We start from the raw sequence: 15974 nt of genomic DNA, 5'->3' as shown, positions 1-15974 counted from the left end.
CTTGTTTATGTGTAAATTTCCACTCCAACTGTGAGAAACCTGGCTCCCACTTTGTTTGTTTCTTTTCCCTTTTGCTTTCACTTAGCCAAGGAAAGGAGTCATCCCTTTTATTGATCTTTTCAAATAACCAGTTTTTTGGTTTCATGGATTTTTCTCTATTGTTTCCTTATTTTTAAGTTTCATTGATTTTTTGCTCTTATTTTTATTATTGTATTTTCTTCTGCTTGCTTTAAGCTTATATTGCATAGGTGATAGATTTTAGATCTTTGTTATTTTCTAAAATATGCATTTAATACTATAAATTTCCTTTTAAGCACTGCTTTTGATACATCTTACAAATTTTGAAAACTGTGATAGGTTTTATTTTCATTTAGTTCAAAATATTTTTAAACTTATCTTAAGATTTCTCATTTAACTCAAGTGTTATTTAATCTCCAAATATTTTGAGATTTGATAGTTGTTTTTTCTGTTACTGATGTCTAGTTTGATTCTACTGCAACATGAAAACATAGCTTTGTGATTTCTAGTTTTATAAATTTATTAAGGTACATTTTTGAAGAAGGAAATGGCAACCCACTCCAGTATTCTTGCCTGGAGAATCCCATGGACAGAGGAGCCTGGTGGGCTACTGTCCATGAGGTCACAAAGAGTCAGATAGACTGAGCGACTTCACTTTCACTTTCAGCTCTCAGCTGAGACTTTCAGCTCTTGTGTTTGCCATTGATTGTTTTCTTGAGTTCTCAAAGACCTGTGACCATATTTTTTTTTAAGTTGCCTGTTTTCTAATTGCATCACTTTACACACTGTTGTCTAATAATATGTGGTATTTAGAATGCCTTCTTAATTATTTTGAGCAGCCATTGCCTGTATTTTCTTAGCACCTCCTTGGTTTTCTTACGTGAACTCATCTGTCAGGGAAATGAAGCTTTTTTGTTTGCCCTCTCTGCATACTGGACCGTCTGAGTCAGTGTTCTAACTAATCCCTGATGGTCTCTGAGCTACTGTTCTACCAGACTCAGTAGTTATGTGCTTCAGGAATTGTTCGGTAGAATTGGTCCTATTAGGAGACTCTTGGTGTCACCTTTGTTATCTTAAAAGCTGGTCCCTTTGATGAGGCTCTTAATTTTTTGAAAACTTGATGCTATTTCAGCTGAAAAAAATTGGCAAGACTATTTAAAAAATTGAAGCCATTTAAGAAATTGAAAAGTAATCACAAACAACATTGGGTAGTTGTGACTTTCAGTTCTGTATCAGTTGAATTTTCATGCTCTTTTCCCTGTGTACATGGTGGTTCTACTTTTCTCCAATAAAACTTTTTATTTAAAAAAAATTTTATTAAGGTACATTTTATGGCCCAAATGTGATCAACTTTGTTGAATATTCTTTGTGAGCTTGAGAAGAATGTTTATTCTCCTATACTTGAATGAAATTTTTTATGCATTTCAACAGGATCAAGGTGGCTAATAGTTGGTTAATAGTATAAGTATCTTCATTGATTTTTCTACCTGTTTTGTGTATCAGTTACTGAAAGAGGGGTGGTGAAGTCTCCAGTTACAATAGTGGGTATGCCTGTTTCTCCTTTCAGTTATATTAGGGTTCACCTCAACTGTGTCTATACTCTTGTGTTAAGCGTATACATTGCCCAGTCCAAGAACATACTCCTCACTGCTTAACAGGCCAATAAATTAAGAGATAAGTTGTTGAGGCAAAGGAATAATGATTTTATTTGAGAAGGCAGCAGGCAGAGAAGGTGGTAGACTTTTGAACCATCCCACCTGGGTTAGAATTAGGGCTTCTTTTATACTAAAAGTGTGGCTGGTTATCTCAGACCTCTTGGTGCCTGCCAGACTCTGGAGGAGATGTGATAAGTGTTCTTGCAGTTGTCGACACACATCTGATCACAACATTCCTGTAAACCTTCAAAAAGATGAATGTTATTTTCTGTTCTGCAACTTATCATCTTTATATATATATATGTTAAAAGAGTTATGCAACGCGGGAGACCTGGATTCGATCCCTGGGTTGGGAAGATCCCCTGGAGGAGGGCAGGGCAACCCACTCCAGTATTCTTGCCTGGAGAATCCCCATGGACAGAGGAGCCTGGCAGGCTGCAGTCCATAGGGTCGCAAAGAGTCGGACACAACTGAGAGACTAAGCACATACATGCCTTTAAATGTCAAGCCTGGAAGGCAGAGCTTTGCGAAAGGGTTGCTATAGGCAACATTAGTTTACTGTTTGATGAAAGAAAGGTGCAGAGCCAGCATGACTAAGCACAGGCAAAAGAGCACAAAGGTTAGAACTAAAGGGATGGATCAAATATGGAGTCAGATTTGTTTTCTGTTACACATACACATTTAGAATTGTTGTGTCTTCTGGAGAATTTGGCTTCCCCAGTGGCTCAGTGGTCAAGCATCAACCTGCAATGCAGGAGATGCAGGTTCAATCCCTGGGTCGGGAAGATCATTTGGAGGAAGAAATGGCAACCCACTCCAGTATTATTGCCTGGAAAATCCCATGGACAGAGGAGTCCAGATGGCCACAGTCTATAGGGGTCACAAAGAGTCGGACACAACTGAGAACACACGCGACCAACAACAACCAACTGGAGAATTTATACCTTTATCATCACATAATGCCAAATTTTATCCCTGCTAATCTTCCTTTTCTAAAGTCAGCTTTGTTTGAAATGAATGTAACTAATCCAGTTTTCTTTTGATTATTGTGGTGTAGCTTTCTCCATCCCTTTTAATCTATTTGAGTGTTTATATTTAAAATGGATTTTTTATAAACATCAAATTTGGAGTTTTTTTAACCTTTTTTTTAACCCGCTTTGACAATCTCTGTCTTTTAATTACTGTATTTCAATCAATCACATTTAAAGTGATTATTGATATAATTGGAATAATGTCTCCATGTTATGCCTACTGTGTTTGCAATTGTTTTCTATTGTATTTGTGATTTGTTTCTTTTATCCCCCTGTGTTTTTTTTTTTTTTTTGTTCTGGTTTTACTGTCAACTTCTATGACTCTATTTTCTTTTCTCTCTTAGCATGCCCTGTATACTTATTTTAAAACATACTGTGTGGTTTCCATAGAGCTTCTACTACTCATTTTTAACTAATCTAAATTAAATGTATTCTTAATTTTTGTTATAGAATTTTTTATTTCTAGACTTTCCTTTATATTTTTCTTAGTTTCCCTTTCTCTGCTTATACTATCCATCTTTTCTTGTATGATGTATACTTTTTCCATTAAACCTTTAACATATTAATCTTAGTTATGTTACATTTCTCATCTGATAATGCAAACATCTGTGTCATAGTTGAGTTTGGATCTAATAATTGTTTCACCTCTTTATACAGTTTTCTTGCTTTGTAAATTTTTGTTGTTGAAAGTCACATATGTTGTATCAGGTAATAAGAACTGAAGCAAATGGCCTTTATTAGAAGAAATTTTATGCTAATCTGACCAGAGATTGGTCTATATTAAATGTCAGTCATGGCTAATGATGCCAGAGGCTTTCAAATTCCTCTAGTGTCCTGGTTTTTTTCCCCATCTTAAATTTGGTTTTCCCTAAGTACTCCCCAGAAAGAGAGAGAAAGAGAAGCGAGGAAAAAAGAGAGATTATAGATCTTTCAGCTGTAATCCACTACTATTATATCAGAACTCTGCTGGTGTGTGAATAGAATGTGGGAAAGAGAATGTATTCTGCAATCTTTTAATTAGATCTCAGTGTTTCAGTGGACCTCTAAAACACTGAGGCTGAGACTCAGTGGTTGGGGTTGAGACTTTCACAAATGTTTCTCCAGTCATATAGCTTATTCCCTCCTGCCCTATTGCCATACCTGGAAGAAGCTTTCCCGATCCATTTCCTTGAAGTACTGACCCCAATTGACCATGCTTTTTCTTAAATGAGACAAGAAATCTAAAGTGGTCTGTAATAGGAGGAATGTTCTTCCACAACTGGGGTAAGGTTCTGGCAAATCATTTTCTCTTGGAGAACAGACTTTTGTTATGGAGAAGGATCTGGTCATATTAATATTTCACAATGATTACTCTTACCCTATGTCTCCCAGAGCCATGAGAGTCTTTTTCTACATCTTCATTGTGAGGACCTATTGGGTTTCCTGAAAGTAAAGCTCACAAAAATGGGAAAGATTCTCTTGGACTTCATTCTTGAAAGATCTTAGATGCTGCCCAAGTGTGCCATATTCACTCTGTTCATGGTGTGGAATAGTAGAGCTTTTTGCTTACTAACTCTATGAGGTTTTCTGATGTAAATGGTAGCTGTAATTGTATTGATTCTTCTTGAACCATTGACGAGCCTTTTGGATCAAAACGGCTTGGAGCCGTTAGTATAGGCAATACTGAGTAGTTTCTAGGTTAGCAGATCCATGAAAGGGAAATGACAATGGACAGTCTAGGAAGTACATGTTAGTAATATAGTTAACTATTCAGTAATGCCAAAATTGTTGAGTACCCAAGACAGTGTATAGACAAGATGAGCACACTCACTGTTTTCAGTGAGATGTCACTGGATATTAGATACTCTGTCTCCTAATCAAGGGGCTTCCCATGTGGTGTTAGTAGTAAAGAGCCCACCTGTCAATGCAGGAGACATAAGAGATGCAGGTTTGATCCCTGGGTCAGGAAGATCCCCCTGGAGGAGGGGAAGGCAGCCCACTCCAGTATTCTTGCCTGGATAATCCCACAGACAGAGAAGCCTGGCGGGCCCCAATACACAGGGTCGCCTAGAGTTGAACACAACTGAAGCAACTTCGCATGAACACACTTCCAATCAAAAGTGTGGTGGAGAAAGGGGAAAAGTCAGTGCCCACTTCCTCTACTACTGTCAAGGAGTCCTGTTCAGTTTATCAGACATTTACTGAGCAGTTATTTCCTGTGAACAAAGTAACTGGGAATACTATCCAGCTGCCTGGACTGTCCTAGATAACTTACCCTGAATATCATTCATTTGCATTCTGAGAACATTTTATACCTCAGTTACAGCAATGAGCAGTTCACAATATATGCTACTATTTTGAGTCATGGCTAGTAGCCCAATTTCAGGATTAAAGATTAAAGAACTGCCTCCTTTTTGTTACTTTTCTATATGGTCAGATTTAACATAATCATTGCTAAAAAGCAATTTCAGTTCCTTATTGACTTTTAGCTACTCTGTAGAGTGTGTAATCTAAGTCATAAGAATGTATATTTTCCCCCATGGGGATCAGTAAAGAGAGGTAGTAAAGAAAGTTTTTTTGTTGCCAGTAATAATGCAGCCCATAAACTTTTAAAATATATCTTGAATTGCTCTACTTCTAGAAAACTTTATTCACCTATCCTCTGTTATCTTAGGTTATTTTACATGGTATTATAATTTTTGTTTATGACTCTATTTCCATCCTAAAAAAGAGCCCCTTAATTCAGGGAGAATATCTCATTTTTATATCTATAGTACCTAGAAGAATGCCAGCCCAGAGATCCTGTGCAATAAATACTCATTGAGATGAAATTAAAATGAGTAATATTCTAGTTCAGTTTGAAATTCAGCCTAGATTTCATGATTGAGCTCTAGACCTATGTATCCAAATTGCCTGCACAGTTATTACTATTACAATCATCATTATAAGTACACGCTCAATGCATCTAATGACAATTGTATTCAGTTTATAGGCCATTTTTAAGGCATTATTGCTGTGAACCCTACAACATTCTGTAAGGGGAGCATCTGTAAAATAAGTATCTACATTTTACTGATGAGAATATTCAGATTCCGAAATTAAGACCTACCCAATGTCTCATAGGTAGTAAATACTGGAGCCAGAGCTGAACTAAGCACCTGTGACTCTAAGTCCTAAGCAATTTATGTCTTTCCTTTGTCCTACAGAGTTTTTTCAGTCTCAATGCTCTTGAAATTTGGGACTGAACAGTTATTTGTATTGGAGGGAGTGCTCTGAGTTTTACAACATGCACAACACTATCCTTGGCCTCTGCCCATGAGACAATAGTAGTATCCTTCATCCCACTGCAACAACCACAGATGTCTTCAGACATTGTCAAAGGTCCCCTTGGGGGCAAAATCAGTTCCATTTGAGAATCAGAGTTCTAATAGCAGGCACATGATGTTAGGTACTCCGTGACAAGCATAAGCAAAATGAAAATAATATAGGGGAGTCCCATTCCTGGTGGAGGCAGCATTTGATTTGGATCTTCACTGTAGAAAGACTGAATTGACCAGGGTTTGTTGTGATAAGAATGAATACCAATATTTGTGCACAAGCATGATGTGACAAATCTAACTCAAAGGGTTAAATTACAGTATAAGCATAATTAGAGATCTCAATAAGTAAAATGCCATCTTAATGTCCATCTACTGGAAATTAAGAGTTATTTGGAACATGGAGCTATTTGGGGTCAGTTAATCTCATGATATGCATTTAGCATCTCAATTTATCATATTATCTACTAAAGATTATAGGAAAGAATTACCTCTCATTTATTTTTGTAGCTTATTAACCTATAAATCATCCTAATCATCATTTAATTGAAGGGTACATGGAGCTTGTATTTTCTAGTATGTTTCTGGCTCATTGGGAATATTCAAAAAATATTGAGCCTGAGTGTCTTTGCATCAGTGTAAAAAGAAGGAAAGCTTACCTTTAGCTCTCATCTGTGTTTAGCTAGGGCTCTTGGAACTGCTGAGAAACTCTCACAACACACATGATAACCAGTTCTCTGACTTAGCTTGCTAGACACAGAATAACTAGGCTAAATCTACTTCCTTTTTATTTAAAATAATTGGAAAACCAAGAAAGATTCTGACAACTCTGAAAAAAAAATGCTCTCTTTTTCTGAACTAACCATTTGGAAAGTATATAAGAGCAATTTTTTTTGAGTGCTAAGAAGAAAAAATATATATATATACATATATATATATATTTGGAACAATATATAACAACAGTATATATATATATATATATATATATATAATTGTTAATCATATGGATTTGGAAGTCAGATATGTCTAACTTTGCCTGACTCCTGGGTCTATCCATTATGACTTGTGTGAATGGGGACAAGTTGTTTAATATCTGTGAACCTCAGTTTACTCATCTATGAAGTAGGAATAATAATAACTTACACCAAGTAAGAAAATGTACAACTTTTAGTGTGGGATTTAGCACAAGTCAATACATGGAGCTTGTATTTTCTAGTCAATAATAAAGGAGAGCTATCATTATCATCATCTTATTTTTGTCACCACAGTTATGTACAGAATTCCTATATGGGAAGGACTCAGCTGAAATGAGAGCGAGTATACCTTTGAATTTGTGCTGACATAATCCTATTTAGAGGATCAGAAACATTCAATTAGTCTTAGTAAAGAATGTGGGTCTGATGAGATTCTAGGGAGGCTGAAGCTCTATCTCCCTATCCCAGGCTGTGTCTCTGATCATTAAAAACCATCACCACCATCATCACTAACATGTTCTCTGTAAGAGACATTTTCAGAGGATATAAGTGGGAAAAGTAAAAGTGGGAACATTCCCAACGAGCTGGAAACATAGTAGAAACCACAAACTCCATGTACAGTTCAACAATCAATATATCTTTTACTGTTTAGTAATAGAGGGTGAGTATTTGTGAGTAGAAGAGCAATGTCAAGAAGCACCAATCAGGAGGAAAGATGCACTAACCAGAAACAATGATTCTGAAATGCCGCCCTTTGGGACTCACTACATCAGAGCTGTTTCGGAGAACTTAAAAAGGCAGATTTTCTCGTCCCATCCCAGACCTACTGACTAAAATCTCTGGCACTAGAGACTTCCATGCACATTCAGGTTTGAGAACCCTTGAATCAAAAGTCTCAAATCTCTGTCATGTCTCGATTTAATATTCAATAGTTCAAACCCATTAGACATTTCAGCAATACAACTGACTGTAATCTAGACTTATCAAGCAACCTGATGATTATAATTTGGCTTCTCGTGTAGATCAAAGGTTTCAGTTCTCCAGAGCTTACAAGCCCACTTCTGATTTTGACACTCTTAATTCTTCCCTTCATCTTGCTCTGCTACTTGGTTTGGACCTCCTCTCACTGCACTCCTTCCTGTAGTGAACTCACTTGTCACCTTGGCTTCAATTAGAAGCTATTTTGTGACTGAAGATGCACGTGAACCCAGACTTCATTACTGAACATTAAACTCATGTATTCATACCGCATACTGATATTTTTCTTTGGTGTTTCCACAGGAACCCCAAACTCTACATTTGCAAAACAAAACACACTAGATCCATTTATAAATGTATACCTCCTTCTGTAACACCTGCTCACTACATGAAATGATACTGACCAGTTGACCAAATTGGAAATCTGAGAAAAATCTTTGACCACTCTTTCCTCACTTTGTAGATCAGTTAATAAGATCTGCTGACTTTCTTTCTCCCACCTGGTTCTAAAGTAACTCATGTCTTTAACTCTGGGCCATGGCTGTGGTCATTAATATTTCTCACCTGGTCTTCAGTCTCCTGTCTTCAGTCATGTTCCTTCCACTCATTCCATTCTCCATTTTAAAGCAAGAGGAACTTTTTATAATATAAATCTGATCATGTCACTTCACTACTCTCAGAATTAAGTGCAAACCTCTTAATAGACTGCAAAATCCTTTATGATTTGGTTACTCCTTTTCTCATTTGTATCACTTGATATTGACTCTATATATTATTCAGTGTTGTTGTTGTTCAGTCGCTAAGTTGTGTCCAATTCTTTATGACCCCATGGACTGCAGTAGCCATACTTAGACTCTTGCAATTCTTCAATTATACTATTTCTCTCTTGCCCCCAGACTGTTGCATATGCTGTTCCCTCTCCCTGGATCACCCTCCATCTCCCCACCGCATGCAGAGTATAGGGGCCTGCATTTATTTACTGACACCCTTAAGAGGACTACTCCAGACAAATGGGACTATAAATGATCTCATTTAATTGGAAAGACATTAAAACTGTATCTCTTCTTTTAGCCTATTTTCCCAGGATGACATATCAATGGTAGAAGAGTTTTAGGTAAGGAATTCCTGACACCTTCATTCTAGTGTCTAATATATCAAAAATTCATTTTGTGATATTGTCAAATGACATAGTTTTCTGGGTCTCACTTCCCCATCCCTGCCATTGTGTTACAGGATTTCCAAAAAGATCAAAGCTATGAGAATGATATATTTCTTGAAAATACAGAAAATTCATAACATTAACTTTGTCAATCTCATTTTTTCCCCTACCCTCATCTCCCTACTAATTGGAACATCCCCTTTAGCTTATTTCCTTTCTGCTTCACCTCTTTTACTGACTTGTATTCTCCCCTAGAATCAAGCTTAGAGTCTATATTTTCCAGGATGGTTTTTTTTCAAACCCTCAATGATGAGCTGAGGGTTCTAACTATGAAATCCCATAGAACCCTATCCTTTTACCCCTCTAAACTTAGTAACTCACTTGTCATTTTGATTTACTTTATTGCCTACTTCCTTAGACAGTGAGCTAATTCAGCTTTAACTATTTCTTTATTACTAAGGAAGATATCATTCTGCATGCTGGGAAACAGAACTGGAAGGAAAGTGTTTATTTGGAAAGCTGTTCTTAGAGTAGCAGTGCACTGGCTATCTCCCACTGTTTCACATATTTTGATATAGTCTATGATATCTTATTTAAATATCAATAACCTCAGATATGCAGATGATACCACCCTTATGGCAGAAAGAGAAGAGGAACTAAAGAGCCTCTTGATGAAAGTGAAAGAGGAGAGTGAAAAAGATGGCTTAAAACTCAACATTCAAAAAACTAAGATCACGGCATCCGGTCCCATCACTTCATGACAAATAGATGGGGAAATAGTGGAAACAGTGACAGACTTCATTTTCTTGGGCTCTGAAATTCATGCAAAAGATGCTTTAAAAAATTCAGTGATGCACACATAATTTTTCTGAATTAACTGTGCCTCTGAAGAGGAATTGATTTTCCCAGAACCATTTTAGTAGCAGCTTGGTTAAGATCCAGTCCTAGCCCCCTAATTTCTAATGCAGATTTCAACACACTGTACTGCAACCTCCCAATAAGTTATCTACATAAACAATACATATATAACTAATGGCTAACTAAAATATGAGTAATTGACAGTTTCTTTGTGGATGCAATTACATGTCTACTTTTATTTAAAAATCACTTATTTTAAAATGAGAACTTAAAATATGGACTTCATTTTCCAAGTGTAGTTCTGGATATGATAGTTCCGTTACAGCATGCCTTTCGAGTTAGCCTTTGTCAAAGACTAAGTTTCTGGTCTTCTTAGGGTTAAATGGGCTGTGAATGCCCACGGGAGGAAAAGGAGGCTGTGGTGTTACCTCAGGTCTCTAGAGACTCCTGGGCTTCTGAGAGTAAAGATCTCAGATGCTGGTGGTGGAGAGGTGAGAGAACCCTAAGAAACAAGGGTTCCTCCTAGGATAGGTTTCAGACCAGTTTATAGGGCTGTTCAGAATCTACTCATTGATACTAGGAGCTCTGCAGAGGAGCCCCACTAGCTGTCCTAGAGGTAGAGGGAAGACTCGATGAGGCCCTGTCACTTTATTCCCCTTGAAAGTAACCTCAGCACTTTCCTTTAACATATTGGGGCTCCTGTTTGTTTGAAATTAAATGTAATTAGAAATGCACACACTCTTCTCCATCACTTAAAACTCTGCTAATGCAGCTTTTCAAAATGAAGAATATTTGCTGGCAGGCATGACTCAAGGATAGAATCATTTTTAGGGAATGCTTTTAGCATTATGTCCTTCACAAGAATGCATGCTGAATGTGACTGTGAAATTTAATTTTTTAAAATGAGGCTGATAATGTGCTTATTTACCTTTCAATAATGAAATTGTCTGATCTTTCAACTAAAGTACTTCATAGATACTGAAATACCATGGAGGATAAGACTGACTGTTAGCCCTTAGAATTTGGTCCTCTTCTTTATGGGTTTGGGAGTATGTGTGTATATTTATGTTCTGTTTGCTCTGAAAATTTCCAATAGAAGTTCTTGAGAATTGAACCTCTCCACCCAGAATATCAAGTTCCACTGTCCTCATTTCCAATGATGGTTTGCAATGCAAATCATCAGGTTGTTAACACTCAGTAACCTAACCATGGTAACCATGGTAACCAAATGAAGACACGTTTGCTTTACTTCCTCAGTAAAGTGCTTTCCAGTCCTATATTCAGACTTGATGTCACTGCCAGCAGGTCAGAGGGCATTAAAGGAACAGCAAGAGGATTCATAGAAATAAAAACACAGCTGGAACCATTGTATCTATTCCCCACACACTCTTTTGAGTCCAGGACATCTTACTAATAACATCTTCTTTTACTCACTAGTATTTTCTTGCTGCTTTCTGTCCTTAGAGGGGAGAGTAAAGAGAATCACTATATATCTTTATCCCCACCTTGATCATGGATCTTGGCAAGCAGACTGTCCTGGCTTTCTATGACTACTTTTAAATAGGCACAAATAGAAACCTAGCTCACAGTTCTGTGGTCACAAAGACTATTCATTGTTAGAAGCTGTGATGCTCAAGGAGCCAGGAAAGCATCCAAGACCTCTCCAAACACTTTTTGAGAACGACTACAGCAAGTTAACTCCACAGGCCAATTCTCTGCTGAGACTCCTTTCTTCTGATATAGTAACTTTCATAATTTATTTGTTTCCAGCCTGTGGGGGAGGGGATATTAGTTCTCTGTTCTCATTTTCTCTCAGTAGGAGTGAAAGGGCAGCTGTGGCATGTTCTGAAACTTTTTTTTTTTTTTTTAACCTGCAGCTGTGTGACTGGGTAATTCCTAGGAAGAAAGACTATTAGCAATAAGGTAAGCAATCTAATTGTCATGGTTTCTGGCCTGGATGATTTCTGCGTCCCTATGACTTCCTGTGTGGCTGCCATTAACACACAAAGGTCTAAAACACAGGGGATGGGAATGCTCTAGGCTCAAAGTGGTTAGCTTATTCTCCTGTATCATGAACATTGTTTCAAGCAATGTTCATAAGTTGAGATACAGAAATTATATCTCCTTCCTTTTGTATCTGTTGTCTGCATCTTGGATCTTTTGTCATTTTTACTGATTCTTTTATTCCTTACTATCTGAAGGAAATTTAATACATTATGAAAACTGAGCCTAAGGGGCTTGGGCCATGCAACCTTTTTTGGTATGGGTGGAAACTGCTGTAGAAGTGAAAACTTCTTTTGTAAGAGTAGAGAGGGGGAGGGAGGCAGGAGGGGGAATTGGGATGGGGAACAAATGTAAATCCATGGCTGATTCATGTCAATGTATGGCAAAAACCACTACAATATTGTAAAGTAATTAGCCTCCAACTAATAAAAATAAATGAAAAAAATAAATAAATAAAGCTTTAATAACCAAAAAAAAAAAGAGTAGAGAAAGTTGATTCAGGGATAGGCTTGCCAGACAGCCTGGTAAGCTTGAATTTTAAATAAATAGTAATTTGTTTTAGTATGAATATGTCCTAAATAATGCAGGATCCATTCTTATGCTAAACATTATTTATTTTTAATCCAAAATTTAAATGTAACAAAACACCTTGTTTATTTAGTTGCTAAGCCAGACTGTTTGATTTAGGGATGAAAACTGAAGACTTATAAGGACAGTAAAAAAGAGTATTCATTTTTCTTACTACAAACCTTTTGCTCTAAAGTTTTGTTGAAAGATCACCTAATTATCATTTTCTTACTGTATATACCAAAATAGGAAATGATTTACTATTGGGATTCAAACCTTAATAGGAAGAAGGAATAGTCAAAAATAATCATAATGAGGCAGGTATTCTCACTATAATGAATTCTATCTGAGAATCTAATATGGTAACTTATTCTCCTTTTAGTTTTCATTTTTCTTGAATATTAGTAAGATTTATTACCTTTATATTTTTAGTCATTCATACATTTTCTGTTTCTGAATTGCCTGATTATTATACTGCTTCTACTTCCATGTATATATCTTTTGATTTCTAATTGCATGGCATACGTTAATGTTATGAAAACTTTTAATGTCACATATACTGCAAGTATTTTTACATTTTGTAAACATTTTGACATGTTTGCTATGTTTGCTAGAGTAAACTTTAAATTTTTATCTGGCCAAATCCATCATGATTTCCCTTCATTGCCTTTGGTGTCATTTCTCTCTAGACTTTTACCACCTCAAGATTAGGAGAATGTTCACCAATAGTTTATTCTAGGACTGTTTCGGTTTTCACATTAAATCCTTAATGCTATTGAAATTTATTTTGGTGACTTCTTTAGGACTGTATTTTTCTTTTGTTCATTGCTTTTTAATTAATATTTAATTTAGAAACAATTATATACTGACATACAATTGTATAAAATAATACAAAGGCTTCCTGCCTTAATGCAGAATCTTTTTAACAATGCATACATAACTTATTTCTGCATGTGCACATTTTACACAGGAAGATTTTTGTCTTCCAAACATAGTCAATGGGTACAAAGTTGTAATATCATGATCATTTCTTAAGTCCATTTATAGTGACTAGGATCTACTCCCTTTGCTACATTCCCTGAGATTCTATGGTTATGATCATGGTGGGAAAGGAAGAATGATGATGATCTCTCTGATATCAGAAGAGTGAAGAATACTGCTAGAATTTGCCTCAGTAAATAGTCTGGAAGGAAAGTGAATTTAGACACAGGAGCTGGCTTAAATCTTGATGCCTTCACTACCAGCTCATTTATGTAATTAAAATCTTTACCATCATGATAGTTTTCTATTGAAATAAAATATGATGCAACTTTTATTTTATGACAACGTATTTTTTAATTTGAGATGTGTGCACCTGAGGATCTTAAAGCGAACTGTGGGACCTGTCATTTTGCAAAGGTATTAAGAATGGCAGGGCTTCCCTGGTGGCTCAGTGGTTAAGCATCCGCCCGCCAAGGCAGGAGACATGGGTTTAATCCCTGGTCCAGGAAGATCCCACATACCTTGGACCAACTAAGCCCATGTACCACAACTACTGAGCCTGTGTCAACAGCCCACAACTACAGAGCTCATGCGCCACAACTGCTGAAGTCCACAAGTTCAAGAGCCCATACTCCACAACAAGAAAAGCCACTGCAATAAGTCTGTGCACAGCAATAGAGAATAGCCTCCATTCACCACAACTAGAGAAAAGCCCATGCAGCAATGAAGACACATCACAGCCAGAAATAGACAAAATTATATATATATATAAAAGGAAAGGTAGATGGAAGGAAAGTGTGACAGAGCCCAACTAAAACTACTCTTCAGAGAAATAAACATCTGCATTGGTCAGAGAGCTCCAGAGAAATGAAATAGAAGATAGAGAGACAGAGAGATAGACAGACAGACAGATACAGACATAGATATATGTAGAGACAGAAATATCTATATTTGCATCTATCTATCTGTCTACCAAGACATTTGTTATAAGCAATTGGCTCACACAATAATGGAACCTAAGAAATTCCATGATCTGTTGTCTGCCAGTTGGAGATCCAGGAGAACTGGTGGTGAGGTTCCAACCAGAGTCAGAAGCTCATAATGCAAGAGTGCCGATGGTGTAGATCCCAGCTTCAGAGCAGGAGTAGACTCATGTCCCAGCTCAATAAATCAGGAAGAGAGAAAGAATTTTTCCTTTACCTTTTCTATTCAGGCCCTCCACAGATTGACTGATACTCATCCACAGTGGGGCGAACAATCTGCATTTCTCAGTCTACTGAGTCCAATGCTAATAGTCTCTTTTGGAAACACCCTCACAGACATACCTAGAAATAATAATTAGCCAGATATTTGGGCATCTTGTGGCCCAGTGAAGACAACACATAAAATTAATCATCACAGCATCAGATAAGACAACACAAGATTTCAGTAAGTTAACATTGAAGGACATCTGTTTAATTGTTGCAAAGGCACAAGGTAATTGCCCTTTGGTAAAATTTATGCTATTATTATTTACGTGTATTTTAAACCACTTGTCTGGAATGCTTGCCTACCCATTATCCCATCTTCAAGAGCCAGAATTAATACTTTTGCTTCAAAGAAGCCTTTTCTTATGCCACTAAATGAACATTTTCCTCTTTTAATTTTTGTGAACAGCTGTATTGTACTTCTTTTAAAATGCATATTCTGCTTCATGATATTTAGTTAATAAAGACTATTTCTTATACTATAAGCTCCTCAAAGTTTCTTTGTACACAGTAGATAGTAAAATATTAAATTGAATTAGTAGATGTCATTATTGAATTTAACTTACAGTTCATTTATATCATGTGCTTTTATGAGCAACTACTAGTGTATATTACCTTGCCTGAAATGATGGAGACTACAAAGTCACAGTTCCCACAATTTTGAGCAAAGATAGAGTCCAGGGTCAAGTATTAATTCATTCATTAAGTGCTTATTGCTCATCACCTATTATCCATGCTCTAGACTAAGTATCAGGGATACAAAAATGGGTAAGTCATGGTCTTTGTTTCCCAGAAGTCCATTTATTTGAGTGGGAAAGGCAGAAATGTAGATAAACTGCTTAAAGGAAGTATGAAGAGTGCTACAATAAGGAGTTACACACATCGGTGTGAGTTTCAGAAGCAGGCTGGGTTGGGAGTGGAGAGCGATATGAGAAAAAGTTCTACACAATGAGTTCTGTTTGAACTCAATGAGATGGTATCCATTAAAGAGAAGGGGCAGAACTGTAGAAGGATCTGTACCCAGTGGGAACAGAGACAAGGGCACATTTGAGAATAGCAAGTAATTCTGTGCAACCAGAATATAATGAACATGAAGGAACCTAGATTGCAATGGTGTTGGAATGGAAGACCCGAGGTAGAGCATAGATGCCCTACATCCTTTCATTCTCCCTCCCTAGGATGAGGCAAAGCAAATGTTGAGAAGAC

The 15974-nt window shown here is 36.8% G+C and overlaps 1 protein-coding gene across 1 annotated transcript in view; it reads left to right on the top strand.

Moving 5' to 3' along the window:
- The window catches only part of ITPRID1 (ITPR interacting domain containing 1), a 111258-nt gene that overhangs the window by 4592 nt on the left and 90692 nt on the right, over positions 1-15974 (top strand). Inside the window, exon 2 of the mRNA XM_061166536.1 lies at positions 11847-11892. The gene's annotated coding sequence lies outside the window, so the exon portion shown is untranslated. The remainder of the gene's footprint in view (positions 1-11846; positions 11893-15974) is intronic.

This window comes from Dama dama, chromosome 18 (genome assembly GCF_033118175.1).
Source record: "Dama dama isolate Ldn47 chromosome 18, ASM3311817v1, whole genome shotgun sequence".
In the NCBI taxonomy this organism is placed as follows: Eukaryota; Metazoa; Chordata; class Mammalia; order Artiodactyla; family Cervidae; genus Dama; species Dama dama.
Note: the sequence above shows the minus strand (reverse complement) of the source record. Positions and strands in the feature narration are given on the sequence as shown.